Source organism: Canis lupus, chromosome 5 (assembly GCF_003254725.2).
Source record: "Canis lupus dingo isolate Sandy chromosome 5, ASM325472v2, whole genome shotgun sequence".
Taxonomy (NCBI): Eukaryota; Metazoa; Chordata; class Mammalia; order Carnivora; family Canidae; genus Canis; species Canis lupus.
Genome location: NC_064247.1, coordinates 62,473,248 through 62,495,516, shown reverse-complemented (window position 1 = coordinate 62,495,516; position 22,269 = coordinate 62,473,248). Strand labels below are relative to the sequence as shown.

At 42.3% G+C, this 22,269-nt stretch overlaps 1 pseudogene; it reads left to right on the top strand.

Annotated features, from left to right (window-relative positions):
- The first annotated feature begins 11,829 nt into the window (after positions 1–11,829).
- On the top strand, positions 11,830–12,555 carry LOC112647604 (60S ribosomal protein L19-like; annotated as a pseudogene).
- The last annotated feature ends 9,714 nt before the right edge of the window (positions 12,556–22,269 follow it).

The window sequence follows — 22,269 nt, the reverse complement described above, 5'->3', positions numbered from 1 at the left end:
TTAGGAAACTAGGAGAAAAAGAAGGACTTTCTCAATCTGATAGAAAATATGTATGAAAACTTCTACAGCAAGCATCATACATATTGGAAGTTCTCCTCTGAGATTAAGAAAGAGACTAGGATATTTGCTACCCCAACTTAAAATTTAAAATTTACCTGGAGGTCCAGGCCAGTGCAATAAAGAAGGGCAAAGTTTTGAGATTAAAAAGGCAGAAATACAACTGTCTTATTCACAGATGACATAACTAGGTAGGTAGAAAATCCAAAAGTATCAACACATATATTATTACAGTTAATAAGTTAGTATACAAAGTTGGTGTATACAAGGATAGTATACAGAATGTAATTGTATTTCTATATAATAGCAACAGACAGAAAATGAAACTTAAAAAATTTTTAACTAAACTCTATACCTCACATGGGGCTCAAACTCACAACCCTGAGATCAAGATGCCACACTCCACTGACTAAGCCAGCCAGGTGCCTCAGTGGTGGGGGTATATACAAATATTAATATACCATCAGTGGTGTATTTATACAGTGGAATGAATTAGCTACTGCTCCAGGCAACTACATAGAGGAATCTCACAATATGTTAAATGAAAGAAGGCAATCACAGAAGAATAAACAAAAAATGATTCTATTTATATAAAGCTCCAAAGCAAGCACAACTAATCTCTTGTGTTGGAGGCGACCAGAAAGGAACACAGGGGTCTTCTGGAGAGCCAGTAAGGATTCTGTCCTGGGTGTAGATTTGAGATGATTGAGTGTGTACATATATGATTCATGTAATCACCAATGTGTAAAACTTCTATTAAAAAGTTAATAATGGGGGCACCTGAGTGGCTCAGTGATTGAGCATCTGTGTTTGGCTCAGGTCATGATCCCAGGGTCCTAGGATCAAGTCCTGCATTGGGCTCCCCAAGTGGGGAACCTGCTCCTCCTCTGCCCATGTCTCTGTCTCTCTCTGTCTCTCATGAATAAATAAAATTTTTTTTAAGTTAATAATGAAGGAAAACCTTTTGGCAATTCCTCAAAAAGCTAAACATAGAATTACTACACAATCCAGCAATTCCACTTCTTTTTCTTTTTAAGTTTTTATTTAGTCATTCATTTAAGTAATCTCTAGACCCTATGTGGGGCTTGAACTCACCACCCGGAGACCTCAATCTCTGACTGAGCCAGGAGCCCCTCCATTTCTTGATATATACCCAAAAGAATTGAAAGCTGATACGCACACAGTATCACAGATATTGATAGTTGCACACCTGTGTTCACAGAAGCATTATTCATAATAGCCAAAAAGTGCAAATAGCTCAAATGTCCTCTGACAAATGAATGGATAAACCAAATGTGGTTTATATATAAACTATATTTATATATGATACAATATTATTCAATATTGTATTGTATTCAATACAATAGCTCAAATGTCCTCTGACAAATGAATGGATAAACCAAATGTGGTTTATATATAAACATATATATATATATATATATGATACAATATTATTCAGCCTTTAAAAGGAAGGGAAGTATTTTTATTTTTTCCAGCTTTATTGAGATAAAATTGACATCTAACATTCTGTAAGCTTAAGATGGACAGTGTATTAATTTGATACATGTATCTATCACAAAATCATTACCACCATAGTGTGAGCTAGGATTGAAATTTCAACAGACACACCCTACAACCAGGATGAACCTGGAAAATATGCCAAGTGAAAGAAACCAGACACAAAACGACACATATTATAGGAGTCCTCTTACATGAAGTACCTAGAGTAGACACAAGAGAATAGAATAGAAGTTACCAGTGCCTGGGGACAGGGAACTGCTGTTTTTAGTGGGTTATGGTTTCTATTTGGGAAGATGGAAAAATAAAATGATAAAAATCAAATAAAATAATTAACAATTAAAAATTAAAATGACAGGGCACCTGGGTGGCTCAGTCGGTTAAACATTTGTCTTCAGCTCAGGTCATCATCTCAGTGTCCTGGGATCAAGCCCTATGTCGTGCTCCCTGCTAGGTGGGGCGTCTGCTTCTCCCTCTTCCTCTTCCCCCTCGACCACCTCCTCCTCACTTATTCTCTCTCTCTCAAATAAATAAATCTTTAAAAATAAAGAAATACAATTAAAAATTAAAATGGCTAAGGTGGTAAGTTTTATTTCATAAATATTTTACTACAATTAAATTTTTTAAAAATTTTCATGGCTAGAATGGTAAATTTTACTCTATAGAAAGTAGCAAAATATAGTAAAATTTACATACATAGGGACGCCTGGGTGGCTCAGCAGTTGAGCACCTGCCCCTGGCTCAGGGCGTGATCCACGGTCCCAGGATCAAGTCCCACATCAGGCTCCCTACCAGAAGCCTACTTCTCCCTCTGCCTACGTCTCTGCCTTTCTCTCTGTGTGTCTTTCATGAATAAATAAATAAAATCTTTTTAAAAAATTACATACATAATATATATTTGTAACCACAATTTAACAAGTTAATTATGAACAATTCTTTGTCCATTGATGTGAAAACATAGATCAAATGGACAGCTTTCTACAAGAATATAATGTAATGTCTCTTAGAAAGAGACAAGCAGAATTATCCTATAATTTTTAAAGAAATTGAATCAACAGTTCCAAAACATCTTCGCAAATCAAAAGCAAGCCCATGAGGTATTACAAGAGTGTTTTCTCAAACATTTAGTCACAAATGACTCTAAACTTACACAAAACATAGCCTAGAACAGGGATAAACCACAGTTTGTGGGCTGAATCTGGCCATGTCTGTTCTACCCATGGTCTGTGGCCACTCTCATATGCTAACTAGCATGCTGAGTAGTTGCGGCAGAGACCAAAGAACCTGCAAAGCCAGTTATCTAGTCCTCTACAGAAAACATTTGCCAGGGATGCCTGGGAGGCTCAGGCACTTAAGTGTCTGCCTTTGGCTCAGGTCCTGATCCCAGGGTCCTGTGGTTGAGTCCCAATCAGGCTCCCTGCTGAGTGGGAAGCCTGCTCCCCCTCCCCCCTCATTCTTTCTCTCTCAAATGAATAAATAAAATCTTTTTAAGGAAAAGATAACATTTGTTAATAAAAGAGAACTCTCTCCAACTCATTTTATAAGGTTAGTGTATCCTTGGCACCAAAATCTAACAAGGACTGCATAGTAAAGAAAAATTTTAATATCACTCATGAATTTAGATATAAAAATCCTAAACAGAACAGGAATGAATGAGTGAATGAATGAATGAATGAACAAACGAACAGGTGACCAATCTTCCTAAGAATTCCTGAACTTTCAGTCTGTATTCCCTGGGTCTGTTTGAGTGCTTAAGTGAGTGTCATCTTGTTATTGATCAATCCCTTTCAGTTCATTTCCTTGACTGTGGAAGACACCATTGCTGACTAACCATCCCTTTTCCTTCGCCTATTTCCCAGACTTTCTTATGGCGAATAGTAGCCACATCACTCACTTTTAGGCAATGAAACTTAAAGGGAAATCAGCTGGGGGGACCTCTGGGAAAACTCTTGCTTTCTTATAAAAATAGTCCAAGAGGAGAGGAGAGCTTGCCAACACTGTTTCCTCCTCCTCTTTTTTTAGCACTAAAATCAAGTCTGATGCCTGGAGCTGTGGCAGCTATCTTGTGACCATGAAGATAAAAAGCCAGTATGTTAATGATGGCGAAGCAGAAGGAGAGGAAGAATTTGAGTCCTGAATGACTTCATAGAGCAGCTGACACACTGCCAGCAGCTGCCTCTAAACTTCCTGTTATCCAAGGAAATAATCCCTTTTGTATGAGTCTCTGATAGTGGGGAGTTCTCTCACTTGCATGTGAAAGTTTCCCTAAGACATCCACAAATACACAGTATTTCTGTCACTTTTCTAAGCTATGCTTTAACAGAGCTTATATTTAGGTCGGAGGAAATAAATATTAAAAGTAAATGAAAGGGGCAGCCCCTGTGGCACAGCGGTTTAGCACCGCCTGCAGCCTGGGATCAAGTCCCACGTCAGGCTCCCTGCATGGAGCCTGCTTCTCCCTTGGCCTGTGTCTCTGCGGCTCTCTCTGTGTGTCTCTATGAATAAATAAATAAAATATTTTTTTAAAAATGTTAAAAAAAAAAAAGAAGTAAATGAAAGAGACACCCTGGTGGCTCAGTGGTTTAGCACTTGCCTTTGGCCCAGGGTGTGATCCTGGAGTCTGGGGTTGAGTCCCACATGGCTCCTTGCATGGAGCCTGCTTCTCCCTCTGCCTGTGTCTCTGCCTCCCTCTCTGTGTGTCTCTAATAAATTAAAAAAATATATTTTTTAAATAAAATAAAAGTAAATTAAATAAATAAACGTACATAGATACATACATAAAATGGAGGCACCTGGCTGGCTCAGTTGGTAGAACATTTGACTCTTGATCTCAGGATTGTGTTCAAGCCCCACATTGGGTGTAGAGATTACTTAAAAATAAAAGCTTAGGGTCACCTGGATGGCTCAGTTGGTTGAATGTCCTGGCTCTTGATCTCAGCTCAGGTCTTGATCTCAGGGTCATGAGTTCAAGCCCCATGTTGGGTTCCATGCTGGGTATGGTAAGTTTTCTTAACTTTAAAAAATTTATTTCAAATAGGGATAAATTTATTAAGACAAAGCAGCATAATGGCATACAGAATGAGGGAAGGGAAAAAGCAGGACATCAGACAGGGTGGTCAGGGAAGGCCTCTCTGAGGTGACATTTTAACTGAGGCCTGACAAGAAGAAAGAGCCAGGTAGAGATCTGAGGAGGAGTGTTCCTGCAGAGCAATCAGCAAAAACCCAAAGGCAAGAAGAAACATAAGTGTGAGGGTCCTCCCCCACACACAATCCATTAACAGACCTTGTCAAGTCTACTTTCAATATATTTCTGACCATCTTTTTTCCCCTGGACATTGCTACCAGCCTGGTCTAAGCCACCAGCCCCCTTGCTTGGACACCTATAGTGGCCACTACCTGGTCTTCTGCTTCTACTCTGGTCCTTCTTTATAGTCTATTCTCTAAGCAGCCATAGAGAACCTTCTAAAACATGAACCAGCTCATGGCAACCCTTGCTCAAAGCCATCCAACAGCTTTGGTTTCACTCAGGGTAGTACCATCTCCTACCACTCTGCCCTCTTTTCCTGTTCTTCTCCCATCAAATGTGCTCTCACCACAAGGCCTTTGCACCCACTGTTTCTCTGCCTGGAGGCTCTTCCCCCAGATATTCCATGACTCTTCCCTCATCCCATTCAGGTTACTGGTAGAGGGACATCTCTTAAGAGAAGGTCACTCTGGACACTCATCCTAAAACACCCACCTGTCACTCCCAGTCCTTCCTATTTCTTCTTGCACTGTCATTCTAAAGAATGATCAAATTTTCCTTTTAAGTTCTGAATCTGATCTTTATTCCATACTAGAAGTTGTTGGCATTAAGGATGCAGAAAGTTTGAGCACATTCTTAAAATATAAACATTCCCTTTCTTCACTCCTGGATTTGCTCAGGTACTGGAATGCTTCTTTACTTCACCTATTGTTGAATACTCATAGAAATGAAAATGTAAGGGCACCTCGGTGGCTCAATCAGTTAAGCATCTGACTCGTGGTTTTGGCTCAGGTCATGATCTCATGGGTCATAGGATCAAGCCCCTCTTTGAGCTCCACATTCAACCAGGAGTCTGCTTGGGATTCTCTTTCTCTCTATTTGCCCACACACACACACTTGTGCATGCTTTCTGTCTCACACACACTGTGCACTTTCTGAAAGAAAGAAAGAAAGAAAGAAAGAAAGAAAGAAAGAAAGAAAGAAAGAAAGAAAGAAAGAAAGAAAAATATTTTTTTAGTTATCTAAATTTGTGGATATATTCTTTTTTTTCCAACTCCCTAGTTTCAGTTCTCTAAGCCCAGATTTCAACACTTCCATCTTCATGAACCCAAAGAGGCTTTTAATAAACCATTCAAATCCTTATAACTTGCAGACAGCCCCACCTACGGGGGGTAGGGGATCTGGTGTCCTTGGAAGTATTAGACTTAAACTGTCAAGAGCCCAAATTTACTTCCTACTTAATTCATTGATCCTCCTCCCTAATTTAAAAAAAGAAAATGTTAGCAATGTCATTGACACAGATGATTTCCAAGAGGAGTAATTAGAGCTGCTGGTTGGCACACTCAGGCCCCCTTAACTACCCCAGCTTAGAGAGGACCAAGAATACTTTCATAAATGAGGAAGCACTGATGCCAAAACTGAGTATATCTGAAAATTCCATGGTTGTACAATTCTGAAGGGGGATCAACTGCATTCAGAATGATTTACATAGAAGTTACTACCTAGAAGAATTAAGGACTATTCAATGAGAGGGACACCTGGCTGGTTCAGTCAGTAGAACATGCCACTCTTGATTTTAGAGTTGTGCGTTTGAACCCTGTGGTAGGCATTGAACCTACCCAAAAAGAATAAATAAATTTAACGAAATTTTAAGGACCATTCAATGGGAAATAAGATAGTGACAACAAGCATCTACTTGTCCTTACTTTAATTTGTGAAATGAGTGAAGCTCTGTACCGCCTAAGGCCAAAAGGTACCAAGTCATTCACTTTTCTTGGTCAGAATGTTTGAGAAGTGGCCCCAAGAACACTTTATGTTAGATTCTGACTGCTTGCCCATAACTGGAAATCCATTGAAGTACTCTGGAAAGCACAAAGAAGCCAGTGCTATGTTTTTGCTCATCTTCCTTTGCCTCTCAACGTCACGCTAGCACAAACAAAACCTTTCAATGGCTCATCACTTGCCTCATGCCCTCTATGCAGACATACAGAGGACTGTCGCCATATTGAATGAAACTGAGCTCCTCCAAGTGTGTAGTTTCTCTAGCTGGAGTATATACTGTACGCTCATGACATCCAGTGGTCAGAAAAACACTGTGCAGAGTATTTATTTATTTATTTATTTATTTATTTATTTATTTATTTTTCTTTTCATACACAATCCACAGTGCTATTGCAAACAGCTGGTCTGTAGAGGCATAAAGGATCCACAGTGAAACAGGAATGAGTTTGGTGTCTCCCTGCTGTAATGTCAGCAAGAGTCCAGGCTGATATGAGAAACCTTTTTTTTTCTTTAAGGTTTTATCTATTTATTTGAGAGAGAGAGGGAGAAAGCATACACAAGCAGGGGGAGCAGCAGAGGGAGAGGGAGAAGCAAGCTCCCCTGCTGAGCAGGGATTCTGATGTGGGGCTCGATCCCAGGACCTCAGGATCATGACCTGAGCCAAAGACAGACACTGAATTGACTGAGCTACCCAAGCACCACCCCACCTCTGCCCCAGAAACCTATTTGATAGGTGCCCATAAAAGGTCATTTGGCTATTTAGAAAATCCCACTCCCCACACCATCAAATATGCAGTTACAGAAAGAATGATCGATTTTTTAAAATTGAGGTGAAATTTCCATAACATAAAATTAACCTTTTTGAAGAATACAATTCAGTGGCATTTAGTACATTCATAATGTTGTATAACTACCATCTCTGCTAGTTCCAAAACATTTTCATCACCCCCAAGAAAATCCTATGCCCATTAAGCGGTCGTTCCCCATTCCCTCCTTCCTTCAGTCCTTGACAACCACCTGTCTGCTTTCTTCTCTAGGGATTTACCCATTCTGGTTATTTCATATAAATGGAATCATCCTATATGTAACTTTTGTGTCTGGTTCCTATAACTTATAATTTGGGGAGAGGGGGGTTCATTCACTTATATCATTGCATTAGCATTTCATTCCTTTTTATGCCTGAGTAATATTCTATTATTTAAATATCACATTTGAAAGCTCCTGGGTGGCTCAGTCAATTAAGCATCTGCCTTCGGCTCAGGTCATGATATCAGGGTCCTGGGATCAAGCTTCACGTGGGGCTCCCTGCTCAGTGGGAAGTCTGCTTCTCTCTCTCCCACTTGTGCTCTCTCAGTCACTCACTCTCTCTCAAATAAATAAATTAAATATTTAGTAAATAAATAAATAACATTTGACATATTTATCAAATCGTCTGTTGATGGACATTTCAGCTGTTCCCACCATTTGGCTACTGCTGATAGTGCTGTTATGAATATTTGTATACAAGTATTTATTTCGTGCTCGCTTCAGCAGCACATATACAAATATTTGTTTCAATACCTGGTTTCAATTCTTTAGGGTATATATCTAGAAGTGGAATCCCTAGGTCCCGTGGTCATCCTACTTAACTCTTTGAAGAAAAAATTGTTAGACTTCTTGAAATCAATAGAAGAAATTGAAATAGATTTTTTAGACTTCTTGAAATTGATAGAGGAAGAATTTTATTTAGACCAGGACCAACTTTTCCCAAATGACCCATTGATTTTTTTTTCTTTTTTCTTTCTTTCTTTCTTTTTTCTTTCTTTTTTTTTTTTTTTTGAAGTTTCCATCATTCAGTTAGGTCCGCCTGAAAGTACTGATGGGAATGAATGCAAATGGACAAGATAAAAGAGCCCATTCAGGGGAAAGTTAATTTGCCTAAGGATACTCTGTTGACATTTGTTTAGCTTGAGATGACAGTTCAGCAAACGGAAATCCTTTGCCACAAATCTTTGGTATGAGCTGTGTCATAACATTTTGTTTGAAAATAGCCTGCAGACCTAAAATGAATTTGGACAGTCAAAGTGAATTAATTAAGCTGAAAATAACTCTCAAAACAATGATTTCCCTGTGTGTGTTTTATTCAAATCTTCCGGGTCACTAATTTGTCATGTTTTCTTTAAGAGGAGAAAACAATGAGGAGGTGTATTTGGCGCCCTCTATGGTAAAATATTCTTGATTTAACTACAGTAAAGAAAGAGCTGCTTGTTCTAAATGAAGGTTCCCATAAACCCTCATTATAAATATGTTCACCATTTTGGATGAAATGCTTTCTGAAACAGCACTAGATTTCCCGTCTCCTAAGAAGATTCTGAACGTGATTATGAACATATTTGTCAGGCCCAGTTTGAGCTACACAACACAGTGGCCTTCTCAAAACCAAAGGGCTTGGAAAGGGTATTAGAGTGCCTGCAATTTACTCTAAAATCCTTCAGTGTGGTCTGTACATGTGACTGAGTCTCAGTCCACTTCCCAGGAACAGCCAGGTCCACTCAATTGGAAATACAAAACTCCAGAGGTAGTTATAACTTACATTTGAAAGACTCATCAAAAGCCCACTTTGGCTCTCTTTGTCTTCAATCAACACCAGATAATTTGCTAATTAGCATAATGGGTGCTAAGAATAATTTTTCATTGATGAAATGATGGAATAGCCAAGAATATTGTCTAGAATCTAGACTCAAGACACTTTTGCCCATGTAGGAGCAGTGTGTATACATCTGATGAGCTCTTTGCTTAATTTTAATTTTCTAGTAGCCACGTTGAAAAAGTGAAAAGAAACAGGTGAAATTAATTTGAATAATACATTTTATTGAATCCAATATAACCAAGTCATCATTTCAGCATGTAATTGATATTTAAAATATCTTTGAGATGTTTTACATTATTTTTCTTGTCCTACGTCTCAGAAATCCAATGTGTATTTTACATATTACTAGCCATACCAGCACTGTGCTAGAACCTTTATGTGTATTTTATATCTCTAATCCTTAAAGCAACCCTGAAAAGCTCAGGTATTTTGGACTCATTTTACAGAGAAGCAAACTGAGGCATGGAAATATGAAGTAACTTTCTCAGGTGACATGCAGTTGTCAGGGGCAGCCAGAGGTAGTAGGCTATAGAGTCACATTTAGGCCCCCTCTTTGTGGCAGGCACCCATCCTCCACCTGCTGATGCAGGGATACAAAGGCCCAGACCTCCAGTCTCAATTTCAACTTTCTTACAGAACAGCCCTCAGTTACAGTCACACCGGGCTCACTTTCTCCCCATGGAGAAGGTGCTGGATCCTGCCCTCCTCACAGCCACAGGGCACCTGTCCCCAGAGACCTTCCCAGGCAACCTCTGCAGTGTTTCAAAGGGACCCAGTCTAAGACACCAGGATTCGACTCAATCTCCAAAGCCCTTGCTTAGATGTTTCCTTCTCTTGGGGCACCCAGCTGGCTCAGTGGGTAGAGCATGTAGGGGTTGATCTAGGGGTTGTAAGTTTGAGCCCCACGTTGGGTGTAGAGATTACTTGAAAAATAAAATCTTAAAAAAAAGAAGAAGAAGAAATGTCTTCCTCTTTATGGGCTAACTGTAAAGAGGGTGTGGTGCCCTGCATTGCTGACCCTTCGGTCTTTAGGAGCTAGGCAATAGAGCTCATTAGGAAAGCAAGCTGAGAAGTAAGCTATCTGCATTTTTAGAGCACACAGACATAGAAGCAGGCACATAAATCAACAAGAATGACATCGGCTTGGTTTCCAAGGAGTGCCCCCAACTAATAAAACATATCTTTAAAGTACTTATTGAAAATGGCAAGAATCTTCAAGAGACTTTAGTCACTGTGGATCTTTGTGTTGTTTTCTTTTCTTTTCTTTTCTTTTTTCCAGATTTTATTTATTTATTTGACAGAGCACTAGCAGGGAGAGTGGCAAAAGGAGAGGGAGAAGCAGACTCCCCGCTGAGCAGGGAGTCTGACGTGGATTCTGGGATCATGACCTGAGCAGATGTTTAACCAACAGAGCCACCCAGGCACCCCCCTTTGTGTCAACTTTCATTCAGCCCCACCTCAAAAATTCTAACAGCAAACTTCTTAAGTTGGACAGCCAGCAGGCCAGTGGGCACCGGGGAGTCAGCCCTGACCCAATCGCCTGGCCACTTGGTCCCCTGGGTTGGCACTGCCAGCCCCCTAGCGCGTAGACTCACCCAAGACCTGAGGGGCCCTCTAGGACATGTCTTTAGAAATCCCTCACCAGGAGATCCAGGCAGTTAATAAATCAAAACAGCCCTGCTCACTACATTTGAACTTTCTGGTCAATGTATCCTGTGACAACTATGCATTTGATTCCTGGGGTCCCTCTAGTTAAATTATGTAGGACTTTTTCTAAATAATTAAAGGGACTTTTGGAAACAGGCCCTGGCCTATCCTTAACACCGTACCAGGGAAGACAAAGCAAAAAGAGAATGAAGAAAATGGATAGGTTTTATTTACCTTTGGAGCCCAGGGGCAGCTCTACACAGCAAGAAAATTAATCTTCAAACAAGTCCTTTCCCACAGAAAAGGAAATGGTCTAGGGCCACAGTGGAGCTTGGGGGCTGGGGGCGCCCACCAAAGGGATCTATCCAGCTTGTCCCTTGGGATCCCAGGGACCAGGAAGTGAAGAGAAAAACCCAGCTGGATCTAGCTGCTGGCTGCTTTGCCCCACCCTCCCTCTCCCTGGCCATTCCTTCCTTCAGTGGGCCCCAAAGACACACAGGATGTCACCCCATCTTGCCCCGGCCACCCCTTATTATACCTGATCTGAGTCCCAGCCAGAAGCAAACATGTGTGGGCTCCCAAAACTGTACACCACAAGTAGTAATGCTTGTTGTAAACAAAACAAAATGAAAAGAAATGAAATAAATAAAATAAAGGAATAAATAAAATAGCCCAGCAGTGTACAGAGGAGTAAAACTAAATCCATTTTCTTCCTCCCCAGTGCCACTCCCCAGAGGTAGCCACTGTGAGCCATATGGTGTGTGTCCTTCCAGATATTCCCAGATGCACACACGCACACACACAGTTGAGTTCATGTGACACGTGTGGCCTGGAGGTCTGATTTTTTCCCCTATCACTTCTCTGTAGACACACACCTTCCCACAGCATATATACACTGTAGATCATTCTGTTCATGCTGGAGGCCCACTCCGCTTCACGGATGCCCCATAACATGGTGCAGAGGAGGAAAACACACATTTCCTTTCTTCTTCTTCCCCTTGTAGCGTCGGCAGGTCCTCTCCTCAAGCTTAGCCAGCTAGGCTACTTGAAATACCCTCTCTCCTTTCCTTTTACCACTGTGACCACAGCCACTAGGAAGCTCAGGCTTCAGAAGAGGCTTGCGTCCAGTGTCCTCCACTGTGGCAAAAGGAAGATCTGGTTGGAACCCTAGTGAAACTAGTGAAATTGCCAACACTAACTCCTGTCCACAGATGCAGAAACTGATCCAAGATGGGCTGATCATCTGGAGGTCTGTGACTGTCCATTCCCAGGTTGGGGGCCCGACAAACACATTGACCCATCGGAAGGGCAGGTATGTGGACACTGGTAAGAGAAAAGGTACTGCCGACGCTCAAATGTCCAAGAAGGTGACCTGGGTGAGGGCGATGAGAATTCTGTGCTGGCTGCTCCAAAGATGCCGTGAGTCTCAGATTGACTGCCACATGTGTCACAGCTGTCCCTGAAGGTGAAGGGCAACATGTTCAAAAACAAGCAGATTTGCATGGAACTCGTCCACAAGGTACAGGCAGACAAGGCTCCCCAGAAGCTTCTGGCTGATGAGGCTGAGGCCCACAGATCTAAGGCCAAGGCAGCATGCAAGCACCACAAAGATCAGCATCAAGCCAAGGAGAAGGAAATCATCGAGGCTCTGTCCAAGGAGGAAGAGACCAAGAAATAAAACTCTCCTTCTTTTGTCTGTACATACCGGCCTCAGCAATTACACAGTTATTCAATAAAACAAACCTTTATCTGCAAGAAAGAAAGGAAAGGAAAGGAAAGAAAGGAAGGAAGGAAAGAAATATTGTCTCTCAGATTTCTGTCTCCCTGTTCAAGACTTGTAATTCTAACACCTTTTTGGCATCTCCACCTGGATGTCTCATGGGCGTCTCCAAACTGTGCCTCCCCAGTGCTCCAAGTTCACCCCCCTCCTCCATCTCAGCAATGTTTCCACCACCCTCCTGGAGCTCACACAGGTCATCCAATCTATCAGGAAGCCCTGTTGGCTCTACCTTCAAAAACATCCTGAGCCTAACCACTGTGCACTGCTCCTCTGCTACCATCTCAGTCCCAGCAGGATCTTTCTTGTCTTTTTTTTTTTTTAAGATTTATATATTTGAGAGAGAGAGAGACAGAGAGAGAAAGAACATGAGTGGAAGAAATAGAGGGAGAGGGAGAGGGAATCTCAAGCAGACTGCACTGAGCATGGAGCCTGACACGGGGCTCAATCCCATGACCCTGATATCACTACCTGCCTAAACCCAAACGAAGATTCAGATTCCTAACAGACTTTGCCAACCAAGCAGAATCTTTCTGCTGAACAGTCACAACCAGAATTCTTGGCTCTGTCCCATTCCCCATACTCCAGGGAAATCCTTCTAAAGGCAAATCTCATTGCACTTCCCTCCCTTAAACCATGCAATGGCTTCCCATTAGACCCAGAACGAAATTCAAACTTTCCTGTTTGATCATCATTTCTATGATCCAATCCCTACCTACCTCTCCTACCCAGGTGGTTGAGTCAGTTGAGTCCTCCAGGAAGTGAACGCTGGGATGGAATTAAGAATGCAAGAGATGCATTGGGTGGTGGGGGGTGGGGCAGTGAAAGAGAAAAGAGGAACGGAGCAGGCACCCTTAATGTCCTTAACTTAATCACATTGGCAAAGTCCCTTTTGGCAAATAAAATCACATATTCCAGATTCTGGATTGGGACATGGGCATATCTTTGGGGGCCACTGTTCAGCCTAGCAGAAGCACCATGGCATAATCATAATTAACAAAATTCACAGCAATGCCTTAATATCATCTAATACCCAACCCAGGGATCCCTGGGTGGCGCAGCAGTTTAGCGCCTGCCTTTGGCCCAGGGCGCGATCCTGGAGGCCCGGGATCGAATCCCACGGCGGGCTTCCGGTGCATGGAGCCTGCTTCTCCCTCTGCCTATGTCTCTGCTTCTCTCTCTCTCTCTCCCTCTCTCTCTCTCTCTCTCTCTGTGTGTGTGTGACTATAATAAATAAAAATTTAAAAAATAATAATAATACCCAGCCCATATTTAAGTTTCTTGGATTTTTTTCAAAAGCATTTTTTACATTTATTGTGTTTGGATCTAGATCCAAACAGGTCCACACTGTGTTAGGCTGTTAGGTCCCTTGCGTCTCCATTTTCCCATACCAGTCACTCTTTCCTTCTTATTTATCTTTTTACAACTATAATTTGGGATAAACTGGGTTTTTGTCCTCTGGAGGGTGTGGATGGCTCCCTTGTGGTGTGATTTACCTTGTTCTTCAATCTCCTGTACTTACTATGAAAGGGAGGATCTGGATCCAGTTTCAGGTTGGTTTGTTTGTTTTTCTTTAAGTAGGCTCTATCTGAGTGTGGAACCCAATGTAGGGCTTTAACTCACAACCCTGAGCTCAATATCTGAGCTGAGATCTGAGATCAAGAGTCAAATGCTTAACTGACAGAGCCACCCAGACACCCCATCAGTTTCAGTTTTTCGAAGCATGAATCAGAGATTGATCCCCAATAGTTCCTATCACATCAGGTCATGAGGATTTACATGTCTGCTGATCTCAGTGCTGTAACGTGGAAATGGATCACAAGGTGAAGATTCCCAAGGCTGATTCCTCACCCAGAGCCAGAAAGTGGTCTGCAAAGGACGGAACTTTGACATCATGCAACCACACACATCACTCCCAAACCCCTGCCTCACTGCTTTAGTGCACATTGATAATTGTTAATATATCAAGGACACAAAATGTTTCTTTTCTAATTCTATCATTCATTCTACATTCATTAGCTGGTATTCTTGTGTAGCTAGAGCTTTCTGTCATCAATTGAGGCTACTTGGTTACTACAGAATATAGAGTATAATCTATAAGGATAAATACTAATTCTTTTCCTTCAAGTACCAGTTCTCAGGGAAGGGAGGGTGCATAATAGTCACTTTCAATGGTAACAAATGAAATGGTTCTGTTGTTGTTTGTTTGTTTTTAGCTTTTCCTTCTTGGGTTTAATTGACTTGTGGATCGTCATACATTTACTATGTTAGAATTAACTACAGTCATCTCCTACTATTCTTCCTGTACCCATTAGAATTCATCAGAATGACCAGGAATCCACATGGAAGAAAGGATTCTTCTGTGGATTTGACCCTGGGTAACTGTGGGAGCTGGTTACATAGTTCTTCTGTGGCTGTGCTTCTGTGTAGGCAAGCAGTTGGACAGGAAAGATGGATGTAAAGTGGGGAAAGTTAGTGTAACTGGAACCCACAAGGACAAGCCAGACCCACATTGGTCTGTCACCACCTCAGTCTCCAATTTCAACAATGTGGGTGACCTGCAAGAGAAGTCAGCCCCTTCCCCCCAGAGCCACACACACAAGCCTGGCTGGAGAGATCTGGCAGGAGCGGGTGTTGCCTTGGCTTGCCTGTGGCCCCACTCCAAAGAGGTTAGCCAGCAGTCAGCAAAATGTGTGAGTTGACATAACACAGACCTTACCAGCGAAACAGATCTGCCGCTTCACTTTTTTGTTTTGTTTTGGTGGGGGCGGGGGGTTAAAGAGAGAGAGTGTAGGGGGTGGTGATAGAAGGGAAGGGCAAAAGGAGAGGGAGAGAATCTCGAGGCTGATGCTGGGCTCAATCTCATGACCCTGAGATCACAATCTGATCTGAAATCAAGAGTTGGATGCTCAACCAACTGAGCCACCCAGGTGCCCTTCTGCTTCACTTCTAAAGCACTTTCTTACTGAAGAAAGAGCTACACATGGTTACTGAGTGCCAGAAATGTGGATAAAGTGAGATGTGCCATATGCTTAAGATATACACTGAATTTCAAAGACTTGATCCAAGGAAAGGAATGAAAATATCTGATTAATAAGTTTTTATATTGATTACATATTAAAATGACATTTTGGATTTACTGTGTTAAATAAAAATACAGTACTAAAATTAATTTCAGGGGTGCCTGGGTGGCTCAGTGGTTGAGTGTCTGCCTTTGGCTCAGGCCATCATCTTGGGGTCCTGGGATTGAGTCCTGCATAGGGTTCCCCACAGGGAGCCTGCTTCTCCCTCTGCCTATGTCTCTGCCTCTCTCTCTGTGTTTCTCATGAATAAATAAATAAAATCTTTAAAAATAATAAGTTAGTGCTCGCTTCGGCAGCACATATACTAAAATTGGAAAAATAATAAGTTAAGGTAGCCTGAGTGGTCAGCGGTTTAGTGCTGCTTTTAGTCTAGGGAGTGATCCTGGAGACCCGGGATCGAGTCCCACATCGGGCTCCCTGTATGGAGCCTGCTTCTCCCTCTGCCCCTATCTCTGCCTCTCTCTCTCTCTCTCTGTCTCTCATGAATAAATAAAATATTAAATAATAATAATAAATTTAATAAATTAATTTAACCTGCTTCTTGCCTACTAAAAATTCTTAATGGTATATGTGGCTTATGGTATATTTCTGTTGGACAGCAAGGATATAGACAGCCATACCATCTTTAAATGATGACAGTGGGTTTCTAATTCTACATTTCATTTATTTTTCTTACTGCATTAACCAAGATCTCTATCTCATATTAAATAGAATCAGTAATGGTGAGGGTCCTTGTTATGTTTCTGAATCAAAAGGATGGTTTCTCAGATTAAGGAATTTCCTAGTTTATGTTATGGCTAAATTATTCCCTCTTCCATTCATATGTTGAGGTCCTAACCCCCGGCAACCTCCAAATGTGACCAATTTGAGGACAGGGTCTTTAGAGAGATAATTCAATTAAAATAAGGTCATTGGTTGAGGGGTACAGTTAGCTGGCTCAGTCAGTAGAGCATGTGACTCTTGATCTCAGGATCATGAATTCAAGACCCATGATGGAGGTAGAGATTACTTAAAATTTTTTTAAATAAGGTCATTGAGGTGAGCCTTAATCCAATATGACTGGTGTCCTTATAAAAAGGGGAAAGGTAGCCACATAGAAGGAATATGATGAGAAAAGGCATGGGAGAAGATGGTCGTCTACAAGTCAAGGAGAGAGGCTTGGAGCAGATTCTCCCTCACAGTCTCAAAAGGATCCAACCCTGCTGACACCTTATCTCAAACTTCTAGACTCCAGAATCGGAAAGATGTATTTTTCTGTTGTGTGAGTTACCTAGTCTGTGGTACTGTATGATCGCAGCCCTAGCAGTTCTGATACACTCAGATTAAGGAGTTTCTCTTCTATACCTACCTTGGCAAGCATTCTTACCATAAATTATTGTTGCCTTTTCTCAAACGCCTTTTCCATGTATACTGAGATCATCATATGGACTTTTTCCTTCAACCTATGTATCAATGGTCCGGTCACTTTCACGACTGAGCCAGCCAGGTGTCCCTATCTGGTCATTTTTGGAATTCTCTTCTGATTGTTCGATTTTTAACTCCCTTTTCTTTTTGTCATATATTGGTATTTAATTATCTGTATCTGATCACTCCAACATCTGAAATCTTTCACTGGCCTAAGTCTGTTGTTCATAGTTTCTGCTGACTCTCACTCATGATGGCTTGTTTCCTTATGTGTTTGCAAATCATGTCTCCTGAGCTTGTCCTCAGTTGAACTTGGTACAATCCTGAAGGCTAAGTTGAGGGTGCTTTCCTCCAGAGAGGAGTGACATGCAGCCCAGTCAGCCACAAAGTGGAAAAGCAGTGAAAGAATATAATAAAATGCCACATGGTCTGACATTGTGGAAACCATAAGTGTCCCAGAAAATGAGAAGGGGAATAGATCTGGAATGGGTGTTAAAGGTAGTGAGAGAAACGGGTTATGTCATGAAGTCACATGATATCTACAGTCATACAGAATGCTATCAAATACAATCACTTTGGAATCCTTCCTAAGTTAACTGGACAAAATTCGCAAGGAAAAAAAAAAAAAGAAAGAAAGAAAGAAAAGAAAAAAACTTAGATATAGAGATCACTGATAGAAGGTGAGCAGTAGCCCCAGGATTTTGGTACAATACAGCAACTGGACTGGAAGAGAGAGCTAGCAGCCCTGTCTCAAAACAACACATGTGACTGATTTTACCTAAATTGTATTTGGGGAGATGTCTTGGGGGACATGCCGATGGAGATTATAGGGGAGATAAAGGCAGTCCACTAGCGCCCTCAGTGAAGTTCTGTCCATAAAGTGCAAGAGAAATCAGAACCCATCTCCTCTCTCTTAGGGAGATGCTGAGCCCCACCTGAAGCTGATGTTTTCTACCCTGCTCCACCTCTCCCTCTGACACAGTGTTTGGAGCTTGAGTGCCTTATAAATTGCTGATTACAGGGGGGGAAATTATCTGAACAACAGATTAGTGCCAAAACCTGCATATCACAGATGCCAGGCTCAATGGCGTCTTGAGCAGCTTGCTGAGTTTTTAACTGGGTTCATCCCACTGGTCTCGGGAAGCTGGGGAGTTTTCTAGCTGGTAATCCTTGTGGCTGCCAGAGCCCAGGGAGATCCTGCTCGAGCCACCGGAAGAGGCAGGTGTCTTCTGTGATTCCCCACAGCCAGTCTCCACTGGGAAGGGGGATTTGGATGCCTGAGAACGGCTGGGTCTGTTTCTCCTTTAGAATCTCATGCATGCGGGTGGATTCCTGAAGGCTGCCACCAAATCTCAGCATGGACAGACAAGGACAATGAGAGGAATTTGACACTCAAGACGGCCAGTTTGAGGAAGCTGGATATTGGAATCCAACATCCACTGTGGAGAAGCTCTTCATCCATCCAACTAGATGTATTAAGCTCTTGCTTTAGGTTGGACCTGTGGATACAGCAGTGACTCTGAGGAGTCTCAGCCTGGACTTCCTAGACTGATGGAAGAGACAGCCTGGAGAGCAGGCAGTCAGAGGGTGTGGGAGAGACAGCCCAGAGTTCAGAGCAGGGAGCACCAGTCCACAGGCTGGGAGCCAGGAGGAGTGTGGGGATGGAATGCTAAGGAAGAGGTAGTTGGTTTCTAGCGTCCTCTGTACTGTCACCACATAAAGCGTCATAAGGGATGTTGTTATTTTGTCGTTTTGGTCACCTAGTCAAAGAGGAAGGTCAGCATCCTAGGTGAAAGGAGCCCCATATTCAGAAACATGAGCTGTTACAGACCCTCCACATGTCCCCCAACCCCACTAACCAGCAGGAGGACTCACAGGGCACAGGTGTTGGAAACAATGTGCTTCCTTATCCTTTGGCCTCAGGGTCCCTGGCCTAGGTTCTAGGGTCATCCCATTCTACACCTAGCTATCAATGCTTTCTAGAAAGCTAAGGATATGTTCATTAATATCACCAATTCCTTGACTTTGTATGGAGCTTTCTACCTTTCAGTCCATGCTTTGGTTTTGAGAACACAAACCATCTCTGCTGGAATTAGCTGGCCACTGAGAACCAGAACCATACCTGACTGAGGCTGCGGCCCTTACTCTGTCCTTCTTTGTATGTCTTTATGCTTCCATGAGTCTCTTGCCCAGGAAAATGGCTTTGACTATTACTATTACAAGAACTTCCTGAAAGACCCATTAGCTCTTCAATGGAAGCCACAGACAGCTTGTGCCCTAAGATTCTTTGAATCCCTTAAAATACTGGCTAATCTCAAAATCCCCATCTCCCTCTTCCCACCAATCCTGGACTGTTGTATAACTCTTAGCCTATCAAGTCACCAGATTGACAGATCCACTTTAAACCACACTTCCTATTCCCAAGAGGCACCAGGTGGCTTTGTTGGAGGAGCGTCCAAATCTTGATTTCACAGCTCAGGTCACGATCTCAGGGTTGTGAGAGCAATCCCCGCATAGGCTCCATGCTCAGTGGGGAGTCAGCTTAAGAATCTCTCTCTCTCTCCCTCTCCTTCTACCCCTCCTCACTTCTCTAAAATAAATAAATAAACCTTCTTTAAAAAATAATAAATAAGTCACACTTCCAATTCCCAATAAATGCTGACCTAACCTTGCCCCCTCGGAGGCCCTGCTGAAACTTTGCAAAGGAGTATTCCCTCTTACTGTGGTAGCAGTAAATCCTGCTCTGTTTCACCAGCAGATTGTGTTGGTGGTAAGTGGGGAGCCAACTTCTGGCTGTTTCTTTTTGTGATAGCCTTCTGAGTTAGGCAGGACAGGTGTTTCTCCCCCATCTAACAGAGAACCTGAGGCATGGAAAGTTGTAAGTTGTGTCCTGGGTAGGACCAGGATGGAAGCCCCAGTTTCAGGGGTTTACCCTCTGAGCAAGCATCAGCTAGTTTTCAGAAGGAAAACCAAGCCACTAAGCCAGGGTTGTGTTTTCCCAGGTGGGGAAAGACGAGCTAGACCTCTGTAGAAACCAGACATGCAGTGAAGGCATGAGGAAAACTCCAGTGGATTTGGTCACCATCTGCTATGACATGTCGGTGCAGGTGAGCAAGACTATGTGCTGAGGGACAGAATGGGAGGGTTGCCATCCAGAGAAACCCAGGGACAAGCTCGTGGACCAGACCCATTTATTACCACTCTTCATTAACATCAAGAAGCAGGACCCAGAAGATGCATCAGTGGCAGTCTAGAACGTAAGACTGGAGGATTCCTGTAACAGGCACTGTTGTGTTGTCTGCAGTTAGAACCTCAAGAACAGAATGTCAGAGTGAGGGGAGCAGGGCAGGAACGGGCTGATAGAAATACAGAGTACAATTCCATGTCTGCAAAGGTCAAAGTTGTGTAAACTATACAATCTAGAATGGAGAGTACACATATTTATAAGACAACTTTCAAGGAAGGCAAAGGGAAGGTTAAAGACAGACAGCTCAGGATCCCAGGATCCTGGGAGGAGACAAAGAGTGGGTGGAATGGTGGTGGAGGGGACTCAGGGGTCCTCACCAAGAATCACCCCATGCTTTCTCTCCTGCCAGGTGGTCCTCCCAGCGTTCAATATACCACAATCATCTCTGACCTTTAAAATATCATTTTTGTTTCTAATCAAAATTTACTCAAAACAATGAAAAATAAGACACATGTGCCTGGGTCTCTGCAAACAACTTTCCCCACCTCTTTCCATCCTTTGTCTTTGCCTACCCACTTGGGACAGGATCAAACCAGCTGGTATGGAAGCATGAGTCTCTTGCATTATCCTCCAATAAAATGTGTTTATTTTTAATTATTTTAATCACAGAACTTCATTTTAGGTAACTTTTTTTTTTTAGATTTCATTAATTTATTTGAGAGAGAGAGAGAGAGAGAGCACAAGAAGGGGGAAGGACAGAGGGATAAGCAGACTCCTAGCTGAGCCCAACGCAAGGCTCGATCCCAGGATTCTGAGATCATGACCCGAACTAAAGGCAGACACTCAAGCACTGAGCTACCCAGGTGCCCCGTGGTACTTTTTATGTACTTGGTGTTAGACTTTTTCATACTCAAAGTGACCATGTTTACAAATGGAATTGAGAAATCCCTATAATCTTTCTCGGGAAGTCTGCGTTGTTGCCAGTTGAGGTGTCCCTGCCACAGGCAGGGGATCAGAGGTCACACAGGAGTGAGGACAGCATGAAACCCCACAGTGGCCCCTCACTAGCTACACGCTTAACCTCTTCCGCAGGGCCTCTGTTGGGTAGGACATCCTGGGGCTGAAGGTATTTAAGTGGAAGTAAGTAGCCTGAACTCCCAACAAAAAGGAATCCTTGTTATCCCTTATTGTTAGACTAATATTTAAATGTTGTGCACTGCTTCACGTACACAGGCTGCTGTGTGTTGACTGTATTGTTAAAATAATACTAGAACCTTACAGATAGTTTGGAGTGGGTGCACCTGCAGAACTGCCCTCAAGTCCACCCCCTAAATATCATTTTCCAGACGTAGGCTGTATTTTGCCCAAAACACTAATTCATTTTTCAGATTATAGGTTAGAAATGCTTAGTGATATGAAAAGATGTCTCAGAGTATGTTTTTAAGAGGGAGGAAAAAAAACAAGCTATTTAACAGTATGTTCAAAATTAGTCCATTTGTTGGGGAGGAGGGCCCTCTATCAATACATAAGCAAACAAAAAAGACAAATGTGATCCAAGAATTCCACCTCTAGCTTTAAATGCAAGAGAAATGATAACATATGTCCACACACAAACATGCACATAAACAGTCATAGAAGTATTATTCATAACAGCCAAAAGGTAGAAACAACCCAAATGTCCACCAACTGTTGAATGGATTAAAAATGTGGTATATCTGGGGCGCCTGGGTGTCTCAGTTGTGTCCAACTCTTGATCTCAGTCCAGGTCTTGCTTGGGGTCATGAGTGCAGGTTCCGTGTTGGGCACCTACTTAAAAAAAAATGTGGTATATCTAGGGTGCTAGGCTGGCTCAGTCGGTGGAGCATGACACTCGATCTGGGCATTGTGGGTTCAAGCCCCACAATGGGGGTAGAGATTACTTAAAATAAATAAATAAAATGT